A 12,677-nucleotide genomic window follows, 5' to 3' on the forward strand; every position below is an offset into this window, starting at 1 on the left:
TGCAGGCACGTGTGTGCGAGCTATTTTTCGTCAATCTGAATGGCGCAGCTGAACTTCCACAGAGATCAACTCGACAAATGTGTGGAATCTTTTTAATTTCCATAACTTCTTGAACCACATGCGCAACTGAAAAAGAAAAAAACCTATAGCTGCAACTTCTTATCACTAGCTATTCAAACGTGCGACAATAAGCCGAGTGAATAATAATAATAATTGGTTTTTCGGGAAAGGAAATGGCGCAGTATCTGTCTCATATATCGTTGGACACCTGAACCGCGCCTTAAGGGAAGGGATAAAGGAGGAAGTGAAAGAAGAAAGGAAGAATTAGAGGTGCCGTAGTGGAGGGCTCCGGAATAATTTCGACCACCTGGGGATCTTTAACGTGCACTGACATCGCACAGCACACGGGCGCCTTAGCGTTTTTCCTCCATAAAAACGCAGCCGCCGCGGTCGGGTTCGAACCCGGGAACTCCGGATCAGTAGTCGAGCGCCCTAACCACTGAGCCACCGCGGCGGGTTAGCGGTGGTAGAAATTATTCCAGGGCCGTCCCCCACGTCACTCCTTTTTCTTTTCTTTCCCTTCATTTCCCCCCTCTCTTACGATGCGGTTGAGGTGTCCACCGAGAAGCGAGGAAGTTACTGCGCCATTTCTTTTCCTGAAAAAGCGCTAATTTGCTCTGCTTTACCCTACCGCCCCGTTGTCTCGTCTTTCCGCCGCTATCCATGTCAGGCGTGTATGTGAAAGAACACCAGGTGTTCGACATGTACCGGAGCCTCCCACTGCTGCCCTTTTTAACGCGTAAGCGTTAAGAAGTTCGTTTCACAGAAAAGCCTTCGTCGGTGGCGTTGTTACGCGAATATCATGTTGCTCTACAGGATCATGACGTCACATCCACATGACCTCGCGGCAATTCCGAACAACCCACAACGCTCACCTGAAATGTTACATAATGCGTGGAATGAAAATGATTCAAACATCAAATGTAATGAGTATTAACGCTGGCTTCATTCTTCTAATGATTGAAATTTATAAGGTCACTGAAATCACTTAATTATATGTTAAGAATCTTAGGCGGCATTCGATCCCACAGACCCTTCGGTTGGGAGCCAAACACGCTACCGACTAGGACACACAAGGCACGCTTGAACGACTTGGCTGCTGCTGCTGTTGCTGACAGGAAGAATGAAAGGGAAAGTGCACAGGCCTCGCCGCTGGCTCAGGCTGAGCCACATTCGCTACCACGTGCTGAAAGTAGGAGAGTTGAAAGATAGGATAGAAAGATAGGATAGAAAAGACGCGCGCTATAATGTCCCAGGCCAATCCAGGAGGCAGTGCAATACCAGGCCAACCTGTGGCGGAGGTTTAGCAAGCTTCAAGCACTCCGCCATATTTCCAAAAATAAGTTTAATATCTTAGGTCAATATGGGACCCGTATCAGATATTAAATCAGAAATCAGATAACCGACCACATGGGAGCTGATATGTAAGTCGTGCGGTCTATTACGTGAAGTGGCATCTTTAGACTGTATCCTAATGAGTATGTTTGTAATGAGTTAGGACCACAGGCCACTATCGGGCCATATTTTGAGGTGGAGCTAGAAAGTCCTTCCGATCTTTTCTGGTTTCTTGGTCCACCGGTATATGTGAGACAGCTGCGCCATTTGCTTTCCTCAAGAAACAGTTTCCATTTCAGTTTTTTCAATCCCTGCTCCATCTCTTTCATCACGTCGCGGTTGAGGTGTCCACCGAGAAGCGAGACAATTGACCATTTGCAGAAAAGTTTCTGCGCATGCGCGGTGAAGGCGCGACCAGCGCAGTCTGTAGGCGATTTGGTTTTGGTTGGAAAACATGAGCCGGCAGTGCATTCCTGCGCTGTAGTGCGGCGACTGATGTGAGCTGTAAATGCCACGTAACTGCGACGTAACTGCGACGTAACTGCCATGTAACTGCAACGCGTTTCTATCGAAACTAACCACGCATTTTGCAACAGCGAGACTTGGACGTAATGAAGGCCGCGGCGAGATACAAGGCGCAAAAGACGAAGCCGTTGATGGGGCAAGTATTGCACGCATCCAGCCCGTTCCGAAACGGGTGCTCCTGCTACATTTCGCGCTGGAATCTATAATACCAGTTCCTACTCTTGAACAATGGGAGGCCGTGTTTGTCAGCTAAGACCTGGGCGTTCAAACCCGGGCCATTGAATGGGTTACTCAGGTCGCTGTCAGCCATGTACTGATACCTAGCACGGATCATCCGCATTTTGCCTTCTAACAAAATAAATGTTTTGAAATCCAATCGCGCTTGCTGCCAAGTGCACACAGCTCGGTCGTTCTAGAAGAGTTTTACCATCGACGCATGTGCGTATTCGATGGAAGCCGAATGATATATACTAGTATCAACATTTACCATAAATGCTACAATGTCAAACTGTGCTATCTGAACCGCGGGAGCACGGCGGAGCGCAACCTCGTGTATATCTGGGCACTCTAACGCTCCTGCGGCCCGTTAGCACGCAAAGCAAGCTCTGCCGTATCAGCACGAGCAGTGATTGAGATAGTACAACGGGTCGTTTATTAATCAGTTAAATGTGTCCTGCGGCAAAAGGTGTTGTATGAAGTTAGCAGAAACTCCTGCTCTATCAAGGAAGCGCGTCTGTGCGCATTATGAAAGTGCGCCCCATTAAACTGGTACACTCGCCCGCGCATAGGCGCAAATTCATTCACATTTCCATTCGTTTATTCGGCGCTCCGTTGAGGTAGCAGAGTGTAGGCATTCCAACGCATGGTCCTTTTTCAGGCTACAACGCGAAAACTCTTCGCTCCACCTAGTTTCTAAAAGCGGAAATGGGGTGTTCTCATCCTTTATCATTCTCTTTCGTTATCAAACGCACGTTTCCGGCAAAGAAAGAACACTAAAACAACAAAAGAAGCGCACGTGAACTGCTGAACGTTGCCTTACACATGTTTAGTCGAGAATTAATAATTAGTTTTTTGGGGGAAAGGAAATGACGCAGTATCTGCCTCATATATCGTTGGACACCTGAACCGCGCCGTAAGGGAAGGGATAAGGAAGGGAGTGAAAGAAGAAAGGAAGAGAGAGGTGCCGTAGTGGAGGGCTCCGGAATAATTTCGACCACCTGGGGATCTTTAACGTGCACTGACATCGCACAGCACACGGGCGCCTTAGCGTTTTGGAAAAACGCAGCCGCCGCGGTCGGGTTCGAACCCGGGAACTCCGGATCAGTAGTCGAGCGCCCTAACCACTGAGCCACCGCGGCGGGTAGTCGAGAAGCCCTTTCCAACCAAAAATGCCAGTGGAGCTTCCCTGTTTGCACGACAGGTGGGGCTCGTTTTCCCGCGAAAGGTCAATTACTGAGTCTTTCCTTTCCTCAAAAGAAGCTTTGTTTTATTCCTCTCACCCACCGCGGTCGCTCAGAAGTTAGCTATTGGGCTGCCGAGCAAAAGCCCGCCGGATCGAGTCTGGGCAACGTAGGCCGAGTTTGGATAGAGGCTTAATGCAAAAGGCGCCCGTGAGCTGTGTGATGCCAGGGCGTTTTAAAAACCCTGAAGTAGTCGCAATAAATCCGGAGGCCTTAAACGCAGCGGTTCTTCCTGTCTCCCCATCTTTTGATCCCCCCTTTATCCCTTCCCTCACGCCGTGGTTGAGTTGTCCACTAAATCTAGAATTACTGCGTCTTTTATTTCCTCGCGAGCAGTTTCTTTTTGCTCGCCCGTTAAGAGGCTGAGTTGTTAGGCACTCGGCTGTCGAGTAAAAGGACACCGGATGAAATATCGTAAACGGAGGCCCCGTTTCCATGGAGGCGGAATGAAAACAAAAAAAAAACGCCCGTGTGCCGTGAAGTGCCAGTGCACATTAAAAATCCCTAAATTACTCCGGTAGAAATAAATTCGTAGAACTCCCATATCGCGGTCCTTTCTCTCGTTTTTCTTTCCCTCACTTCTTCATCCCATTCTTCACAGCGCGGCTCTCCACCCCTCAATCCTTGTGTTGGATGTGCCTCTCGTGATCCCAGAAAGACCACTTATGTGCAGGCAACGGCACTCGCTCACGCGCAACATACAACGCCGAAGCTTCTCAACGAGGTTTTCGGATCATTCCAATGACGCGACCTTAACCTGAACGTGACAACTCCGAGGCTAACAGCGGAACACCAGCGCCCACTCGAACAACCTGTAATATAATTTTACAAGCTGACAGCAGCACCTTAAGTCATACACGCGGCCACAGAGGGGTGCTGTGATTCCGCCAGTCATACGATACCTCGAGAGTTGAGCGCCCTTGCTCCTGTCACCACAGCAGCGAGCGATGCTCGAGCCACATGTTGCCCGAATCTGTCTGAGTTATAGGCCTTATGCGAAATGCGCTGCCATCTAATGGCCGCCGCGCTTTGTCCGCCATGTTGGTGGGTAGCCTCTGAAATCGCAACATATTTATATGTGTACGCAAGTCACGCGCTCCTATTTCTTCTGGCTCAACATGCTCACATGTTGGTCTCCAGCATCGCGCGACAAATTTCTTTATCGCTAGGTCGAAAAAGAGAATAGGGAGACAACATTTTGTAGGCACCAAGAAATAGCATACTAAAGTGGTTTTCTCACTGCTGTTTAGGGTAAAGTGCTGCAAATATCTCCCTCGCAAGGGGCAATCGAGATTCGCTGTATTGATGCGGTCTGCGGCTTGTCTGAATTGCAGCTGCTATATACCGCTATCAGACGCATTTGTTTCACGCGTGGTTAGTTTTCTCTGAGTGTTTGGATTTGTTTGAAACAAGGCCAATGAAGGGAATATATGCGTGTGCAAGTGGTTAGGCTGAGCGCCTGTCGCGATATTAATCCTTTCTGTTCTCGTAACGTGTCTGACCGTCCGACCTTTCGTGCAAGGCGTTCAGGGTAAAATCATGGAAAGGTGATTGTTTGTGGAGCGACAGCGTGCATGCAAGTAGCGGGTTCATCCTGCAGCGCATCGCAAGCCGCGAGTATTACCTGGCCGTAGTGGCCACGCGAATTTTTTCGCACTGCCTGAGCACCTGTCAGCACTGCCCGTAAATATGAGCAGTAGAGGAGTCATCGAGTAACCATCCCAAAAAAACTATATTGCAGGGTTCAATTCAGATTATAAACAATGCGTGGTCACTTCTCTTAAGTGGCGGTGGCCGGTGGCTCAATAGTTGTTGTGCTCGGCCCAAAAGACGCATGGTTCGATCCAGGCCGCGGCGGCCACATTTCCATGAAGGTGAAATGTTAGAGGGCTGCAAGCATTAGCGTTTACTATCGCTCGCCTACGGCGTGGCACAAACGCACAAAAACATTACCATGGCAGCAGCTCTCTAAGCGGCAGGTTCGCTAGCAAAGCGCATTGCACAAAATAAAAGCTGTTCCAAAGTAGACCTAAATTCGTAAATTTTTAGCAGCACACGAAAACTGTACTTGTTTCATCTTTATCGTCGGCAGGCATACATGACTCCGTGCAAATCTTTTTGCAAGGCCGAATATGTGCACCAGGCGAGCATATAGGACTGCTTTTCAGGGAAGCATCGCGAATGCATTGTTTTCTTTTTGTAAATGTCTTCTGTTACTTTGACGTAAAGATGTTACCATTCCTCTTTTGCAACTGTCTAGTGCAGGCCTACGCATTTGCGACCATGCGTCCCTGCATCACTCATTCTTGCGCTTTCATTTCTAGGTGTGCGGCCGACCAATGACCTACCTGGTCACTGCCGGATTCCCTGCGGCTCGCCCAACAAGTGTGAACTATATGCCTACGAAGGCACAACATACTTCGCGCTTCAGCGACGTGTACGCTTCTGGCTGCTGTTCTGCCGGAAAATATCGCGGCGACATGTTCTTGTGCTGACGCAAGTTCGCGTGTACCAAACGGGCAAGTATTTCGTCTTCGTGGTGGTGCCTTCGTCGTCGTGGTGGCGTTTCATTCGGCTCTACTCCTCTCAGCCTGTCTGTGATGAAATACCGTCCTTCGCTGCCTGCATCGGGATTTGGGACCATACCCCTGCATCGCTAATTCTTCCGCTCTCACTTCTAGGTGACTGTTTTTTTCTGCTACGAAGAAGACCTTGATTTTGTCCTGTTTCGTTGTTTTGTCGCAGCACACTGCTTTCTTCTTGTGTCTGGGAAACGCGTTGTTCATATCATGGGCGACGATCTCACTGCGTGCAGCGCCCGTATAGGCACGTTCACATTAACCGCGGAAAGGATTTACGTCGGTCAACTGTGTTTTTCACTTCACTTTTGCATTCCCCTGCTCCTAGAGCATGTATGATTGTAACTTCTTGCCTTGTCACTAGATTTCTCTTGTGTTGTGGTGACCTTGAGCCCAACCTCGGTCCTGGTATTAACAATGTACTTGGCGCTTTTCTTGCAAAACTAGAAGCTTCAGACGCAAGAAATGTTGAATTCCAAAAGGATACCAAGCCGTGAAATCTGGCTTCATGACTGGGATGAAATTGATTAAAACATGATAAGCAATGAAAATTAAAAGTGGCTACATGTCTCAAATGATGGAACTTTATAAAGTTACTGATTTGTCTTAATATGTTAGGCGTCTTAGACGGGGTTCGATACCCGGATCCTTCGGTTGGGAGCCAAATTCGCTACCGATTAGGACACACAAGACACGCTTGAACGGCTTGGGAAAGGGTGGGAGATGATATGCAAGTCGTGCGATCTTTCACGTAAAGTGGCATCTTTCGACCGTATGCTAATCAGTATGTTTGTAATAAGTCAGGACCCTAGGTCACTATCGCGTCATATCTTTAAGGTGCAGCTGAAGAGTTCGTCTAATTTTCTCTGGCTTCTTTCCATCTCTCCATCTCTTTCCTCCCGTCGCGGTTGAGGTGTGCACCGAGGAGTGAGACGATTACTGAGGCTTTCCTTTACTCAAAAGCAATTTTCTTTTCTTTCTCAGCCGCACGGCTCAGAGGTCAGCTCTTCGGCTGCGTACCAAAAGCGCGCCTGATCGAGTCTGGGCAGCGGTGGCTACGTTTTGATGGGGGCATAAAGCAAATGAAGCCCGTGAGCTGTGGGACGTCAGTGCACATTTAAGATCCTTAAGTTGACGCAAATTATCCGGAGGCCTTCAATGCAGTGGTTCTTCCTCTCTTCCATCTTTTGACCCCTCCTTCATCCCTTCTCTGACGGTGTGGTTGAGGTGTCCAGTAAGAGTAGAATTAATGCGACTCTACCTCAAAAGTACTTTGAAGCGAAAGCTTCAATACGCTTGGTAAAGGTGATTTCGCTGTGCGTTGCCAATTGACCTTCAAGTGAGCCAGAGGTCAAGTGTTGCCATATGATTCACCATATGTGGTCCGCCATAGTATCGCACCTGTTGGCCTTTGACTTTTATTTTTATTTCACAATAGTGCCGCTCTCAGCCGGGAGCCTAGCAGAAGGGCATGAACAATGATTTCTTGTTCGCCTACAATTATGCGTGTGAGTGACACAAATAACGGAGAAACAGCATAATTCATCAAAAATACAGGCAATAAGGTAATACAAAAATGCTATAGAAAACAACGTAGAATAAAATGAACAACAAATGTGCACGTCATAGAGATAAGCAAAAACGGGAAATTTTACTTGAAGCAACTGCATTTTATAGCTACTTATTGGGAGTGCTACTTAAGAGAGAATCGGGAACAAACAATAGAATACCTTAATAATTTTTTGTGATAAGCTCTAACTGTGAAACGAACCTGGATAAGGAATTTGTCGTTGTTAATGATGAGCTAAGTCCATTCCATTCTCTGATCACGCGAGGAAAAAATGGGTACCTGAATGTGTCGTTACAAAAAGAATACTCAGTTAACGCATGCTCGTGTTGATGACGTGTTTTTCTAGCTTGCGAATATGAAATGCACTGCGTGGTATCCATTTTATACTGACGATGCAGCATTTGAAAAAAGACCTTAAGTCGAGCTTGTTTTGCTCTCGTCGAGAGTGTGTTAAGGCCTGAACAGGCTAAGAGACAGGAGGGTGAGTCAGTAGAACGGTATTTGCTGTGAATGAACCTTGCGGCTTTTCTTTGCACGCCTTCAAGTTTAGCAATGTTAGTTGCTGTGTAAGGAAACCAACCTGTGTTAGCGCATTCTAAAATGAGTCCCACAAATTTTTTGTACTTCAGAAGCATAATATTCATTGGAGCGAGCTTAAGGCGTCTTTTTAGATAAAATAGCTTTCGCAGTGCAGTAGTTATAATATTAGTCATGTGTGTTTCCCATTTGAGGTTTGATATAAATGTTATGTCTAAGTATTTATGTTGATCGACCTTCGAAAGAGGCATGTTATTAGCGGTATAGGTGAAGTGAGATGGCTGTTTTTTCTTGTTATCGTCATTGACACTGATTTATTTACGTTAATACACATTTGCCCCTTGGAGCACCTCTCAGATAGCGTTTTAAGGGAACCAAAAAGAACAAGATGGTCGTCATGGCTGTTAATTCCTTTATATATCACACAGTCATCAGCGAAGTGTTTAATTTAGCACCCTATATTTTTGGTTACATTGTTAATAAAAATACGAAATAGCTGTGCCCCAAGAACTGAGCCTTCTGGTACTCCAGATATGACAGGTGCGATATCAGATGGTGTATGATTGAAGAAAACAAATTGAAAGCGGTCTGTTAAAAAAATTTGTTATCCAAGCGGAAACTTCTCCCTTCCCGATAGCTTGTTCTGGTTTTGCAAAGAGCTTGGCGTGACTCATACAATCAAAAGCTTTGAGAAAAATCAAGTAAAATCATGTCAATTTAAGAACGATTATTAACACTAAAAGCAAGGTCATGAACTACCTCTGTTAGTTGAATGATGGTTGATAAGCCTGATCGAAAACCATGCTGGTGGGGCGAGAGTATATTTTCGCGTTCTAGAAAGACTGTTATGTGTTTTAAAATGGTATGTTCTAGTATTTTGCATGAAGTGCTGATGAGCGATATAGGTCTGAAATTAGCAACATTATTTTTGTCTCCTGTCTTGTGGATCGGTACTATTTTAGCCTTTTTCCAATCATGTGGCAGATTAGCAGTTGACAGTGACTTGCGAAAAATCTGTCCTAGATATCTACTGCACCACTGAACGCATTTTTTAGTTCATTTGGAATTTCGTCAGGACCGCTTGCTTTTTTAGGGTCAATGTTGAGGAGAAGATTGTGGATTCCGGCGTCTGTTATCGTTAAGGGATCAAGCACCGGGGCACGGGGTGGCGGGAAAGGGGGAAGTGAACCGTTTTCTTTCGTGAAGACTGACTGGAAGAACTTGTGTTTGTTAATCATCGCACTTTTCTTGTCTTTGGTTAGTTTGGTTGTCGTTGGCTGGGTACTGCGCAGATGTTTCCAGAATCTTTGTGGGCTGTTCTTCAGGAAGGTAGGTAAAGTGACAGTGTAGTGGTCTTGTTTCGAATCCTTTAGGTTTTGCTTGAACTGCATTACCGCATACTTTAACTTCAAAGTTGTGGATAATTTTGGACTATTCTTGTTAACCCTACGAAGCCGTTTCACGCGCCGTTAAGCATTAATGACCTCACGTGTGATCCATGGATTCTTAAGGTGCTGTTTTTCCTTTATTATTGGGATAAAATTTGTTACACGGTGCAGGACAATGCTCTAAAAAGTAGCCATAAAGGATTTACGTCAGTAGATTCTTAAGAAGCTTTTTCCAAGAAGGAATCGAATTCATGCGACAGATGGGTTAGTATGCTTGCGTCATCTGCCCTATGGAAGTTCAAAAAACTTTTTTTTGTACACAGGCTAGTAGCGCTATAATCGAGCTGGAGTGGGCGCATAGGTATACTGTGGTCAGCTATTCCTTCAATAATTTCCATTTCTGCTTCATTTATAGGAAAATGGTCACTAAGAAATATGAGGCCGATGATATTTTTTGATAAACCTTGAATGCGAGTAGGACTAGTGACAAGTTGATGAAGGCTAAAATTTATCATGTTTATTAGCGCTTCTGAAGTTTCTGATGTGTGGTGCGTTGTGGCCCAGTCTACGTCGGCAAGGTTGGTCTCCCGCAAGAATAATCCTGGATTGACGGACATGACGCAGCATATAATCTTGAATTGCTGAAAGACATGCACTGTCAGAGGAAGAGCTTTGATAAACGCAGCCGGTTATAACCGACGTCCCATCGCACAATAGTTTGCAGAAAACTGCTTCAGCGTTGTCCACCTCGGGAAGAAGGACAAAGTGAAGAGAATTTTTTTTTTTATCAGTGAGGCCACGCCTCCACCTCGTGAAGGCCAGTCTTTCTGGATGGTTGTGTAGTTTGGCGGGGCAATCTCGTGGTCGAATATAGCGGATGATAGCCACGTTTCCGTGATGGTCACAATATCGAGATCGTTGTCGACTAGAAGGCTTTCTAAATATTCTGTTTTATTTATGACACTGGGGGCATTTACATTTATCAATCTCAATTTTTTTATAGTGCGGCTTGTGCGGTTTGATGGGTTATTCGGCGGCTTGTTTCTGTGTCGTTTTGTTGCATCGGTACTTTGTCGTTCTTTCCTTCACTCCAAATATATGCGCGTTTCTTGATGTAAAGCTTGTCATGACGCAGGGATACTTTTTTCTTTTTTTTCGATATTTGATTTTGCACTATCCCAAAGTTTCTTCCGTGTGTCTAGTATTATTTTAGAGAAGTCTTCACCAAATGAATAGTCAGTTTGTTTGAGTTGGAAACCTTGACTTAAGATGGCAACTTTTTGTCTGTAGTCAAGTAACTTCATTATTACCGGTCGAGTTTTGTCTGCAGCGGACTCCCGCAGCCTATGTATGCGCTCGATGGCAACCTTTTCTTGCTCTAGAGTGTCTTCAATGATGCCTTTTTTCCCAGCTTGCTCTAACGACTTGCTAGTTTTATCTTCTTTTTCTGGTAGGCCATAGCTAATCGGGCTGGATCGCCTGCTGCGGTTTTCTAGGCCGTCAATCTTTTGTTGGAGTGTGTCTGTGACTTGGTTCATGCAGGCTACTTCTTTTTCACAGGATTTAACCCTGCTTTCTAGGACTGTAAGGAGGCCAAGCTTCTTCTCTATGTCTACCAAGCGTTTTTCTTGATATCTTTGATTTCGACTGCAATATCCTTTCGTTCGTTCTTCAGCATTCTGGTTGGTGTCATAGCATTTCTCTTTGCATATAGCTTGCATGTTTAGTCGAGTTAGAGGTTAGCTTGCGACAGGGGTTCGGACTAATGACATATACATCTTCACGTATACATTTTGAAACAGTATAGGTACTATTCCATGCACACAAGCGCAGCTCTTTTCATGACGTAGCCTGCGCATCTGGTCAGTGCAGCTTCATTACCGCCTACTGGTCATGAAACTGCTGCCTTACGCTACGATAAGGCTCTGTACTGCGTATACATCATTTTACCGGGGCGCTGCCACCTTGCATACGCAGCGCCCTCTATGATCTGAGCAATATCGTCGCCATTTTGGGATGTGTGATCACCCAGTTGTGCATTCGCATGTGAGTTAACGGCAGTTGTTTTCCTTCCAATGTGCTTTAATTTCGGCGCTGCAGTGTGCATGTCGAGAAAAATTATCGCTTGAGGTTGAGTCAAGCTCACTGAGGCATGTCCGGAGTTTCGGGCAGCAACGAATCTTCAAAAGCTTCTCGAATCGCCACAGCAACGCTGGTTGTGCCTGTGATTAGCGTTGGAGGTTAGTGACGGATCCTTATAAAGTCAGTTGCCTTGAATGGCTTCCTAGATCGTTATGTTTTGATTGTACACAGCACAAAGAAAAGCGTGACAGGCCTGCGGCGCCTTTAGGGATGGTCGTTCGCTCTGCACTCGGTCTTCTGTTTCTGATCGAATGTTTCCGCGCTTAAGCTTGCGAGGACTCATCGCACTTCCGTTCTCAGTGCATACGTCCTGGGAATTATACTTACTCATCAGAATTCAGTTTTCTACTTCACACCAATCATAACTGCGGATGGATCGATCGCAGTGGATTAACTGCTGGCTGCACCTTCCTTACACTCCTTGCGTTGCTTATCGGTAGTTAGGCGTGACCACTATCGTAGTATTAAAACTTTCGGATAAAACAGTTAATGGTTTGGTTGGTTTATGGGGTTTAACGTCCGAAAGCAACTCAGGCTATGAGAGACGCCGTAGTGAAGGGCTCCGGAAATTTCGACCACCTGGGGTTCTTTAACGTGCACTGACATCGCACAGTACACGAGCCTCTAGAATTTCGCCTCCATTGAAATTCGACCGCCGTGGCCGGGATCGAACCCGCGTCTTTCGGGCAAGCAGCCAAGCGCCATAACCACTCAGCCAGCGCGGCGGCTAAAAAACAGTTACTGAGAAAAGTTGCACACAGATATGCCAGGCACATTTACTGTGGCTTCGTCGTGTTGCGTTGGCGAGTTTAGCCCGCAAAAATCTCTTTCAGATTAGACTACTGCGTTATCAAAGTATACAACAAGCGAGCCAGCGCCTCGTTCGTCGACCGGCATGTGGTACTTTCCTTTCGTCTTTTTGTCGGCACATAACCTTCCGTGTGAATACGTCGCAATCCAACTTTGACCTGAGTAAGAGTGGGTTTCAGGGTGTAATTTTTTTGCTTAAGAACTTAAGTAGCTCAATAACAACTGAAACAGTTGCCCCCGTTTCGTTCGTACTCAAGACGAAAAATTGACG

At 46.1% G+C, this 12,677-nt stretch overlaps 1 pseudogene; it reads right to left on the bottom strand.

The window, feature by feature from the left end:
* Positions 1-1,307: 1,307 nt before the first annotated feature.
* Positions 1,308-1,481, bottom strand: LOC144116655 (U2 spliceosomal RNA; annotated as a pseudogene).
* Between the last annotated feature and the right edge of the window lie 11,196 nt (positions 1,482-12,677).

The sequence above is a fragment of the Amblyomma americanum genome, chromosome 1 (assembly GCF_052857255.1).
Source record: "Amblyomma americanum isolate KBUSLIRL-KWMA chromosome 1, ASM5285725v1, whole genome shotgun sequence".
In the NCBI taxonomy this organism is placed as follows: domain Eukaryota; kingdom Metazoa; phylum Arthropoda; class Arachnida; order Ixodida; family Ixodidae; genus Amblyomma; species Amblyomma americanum.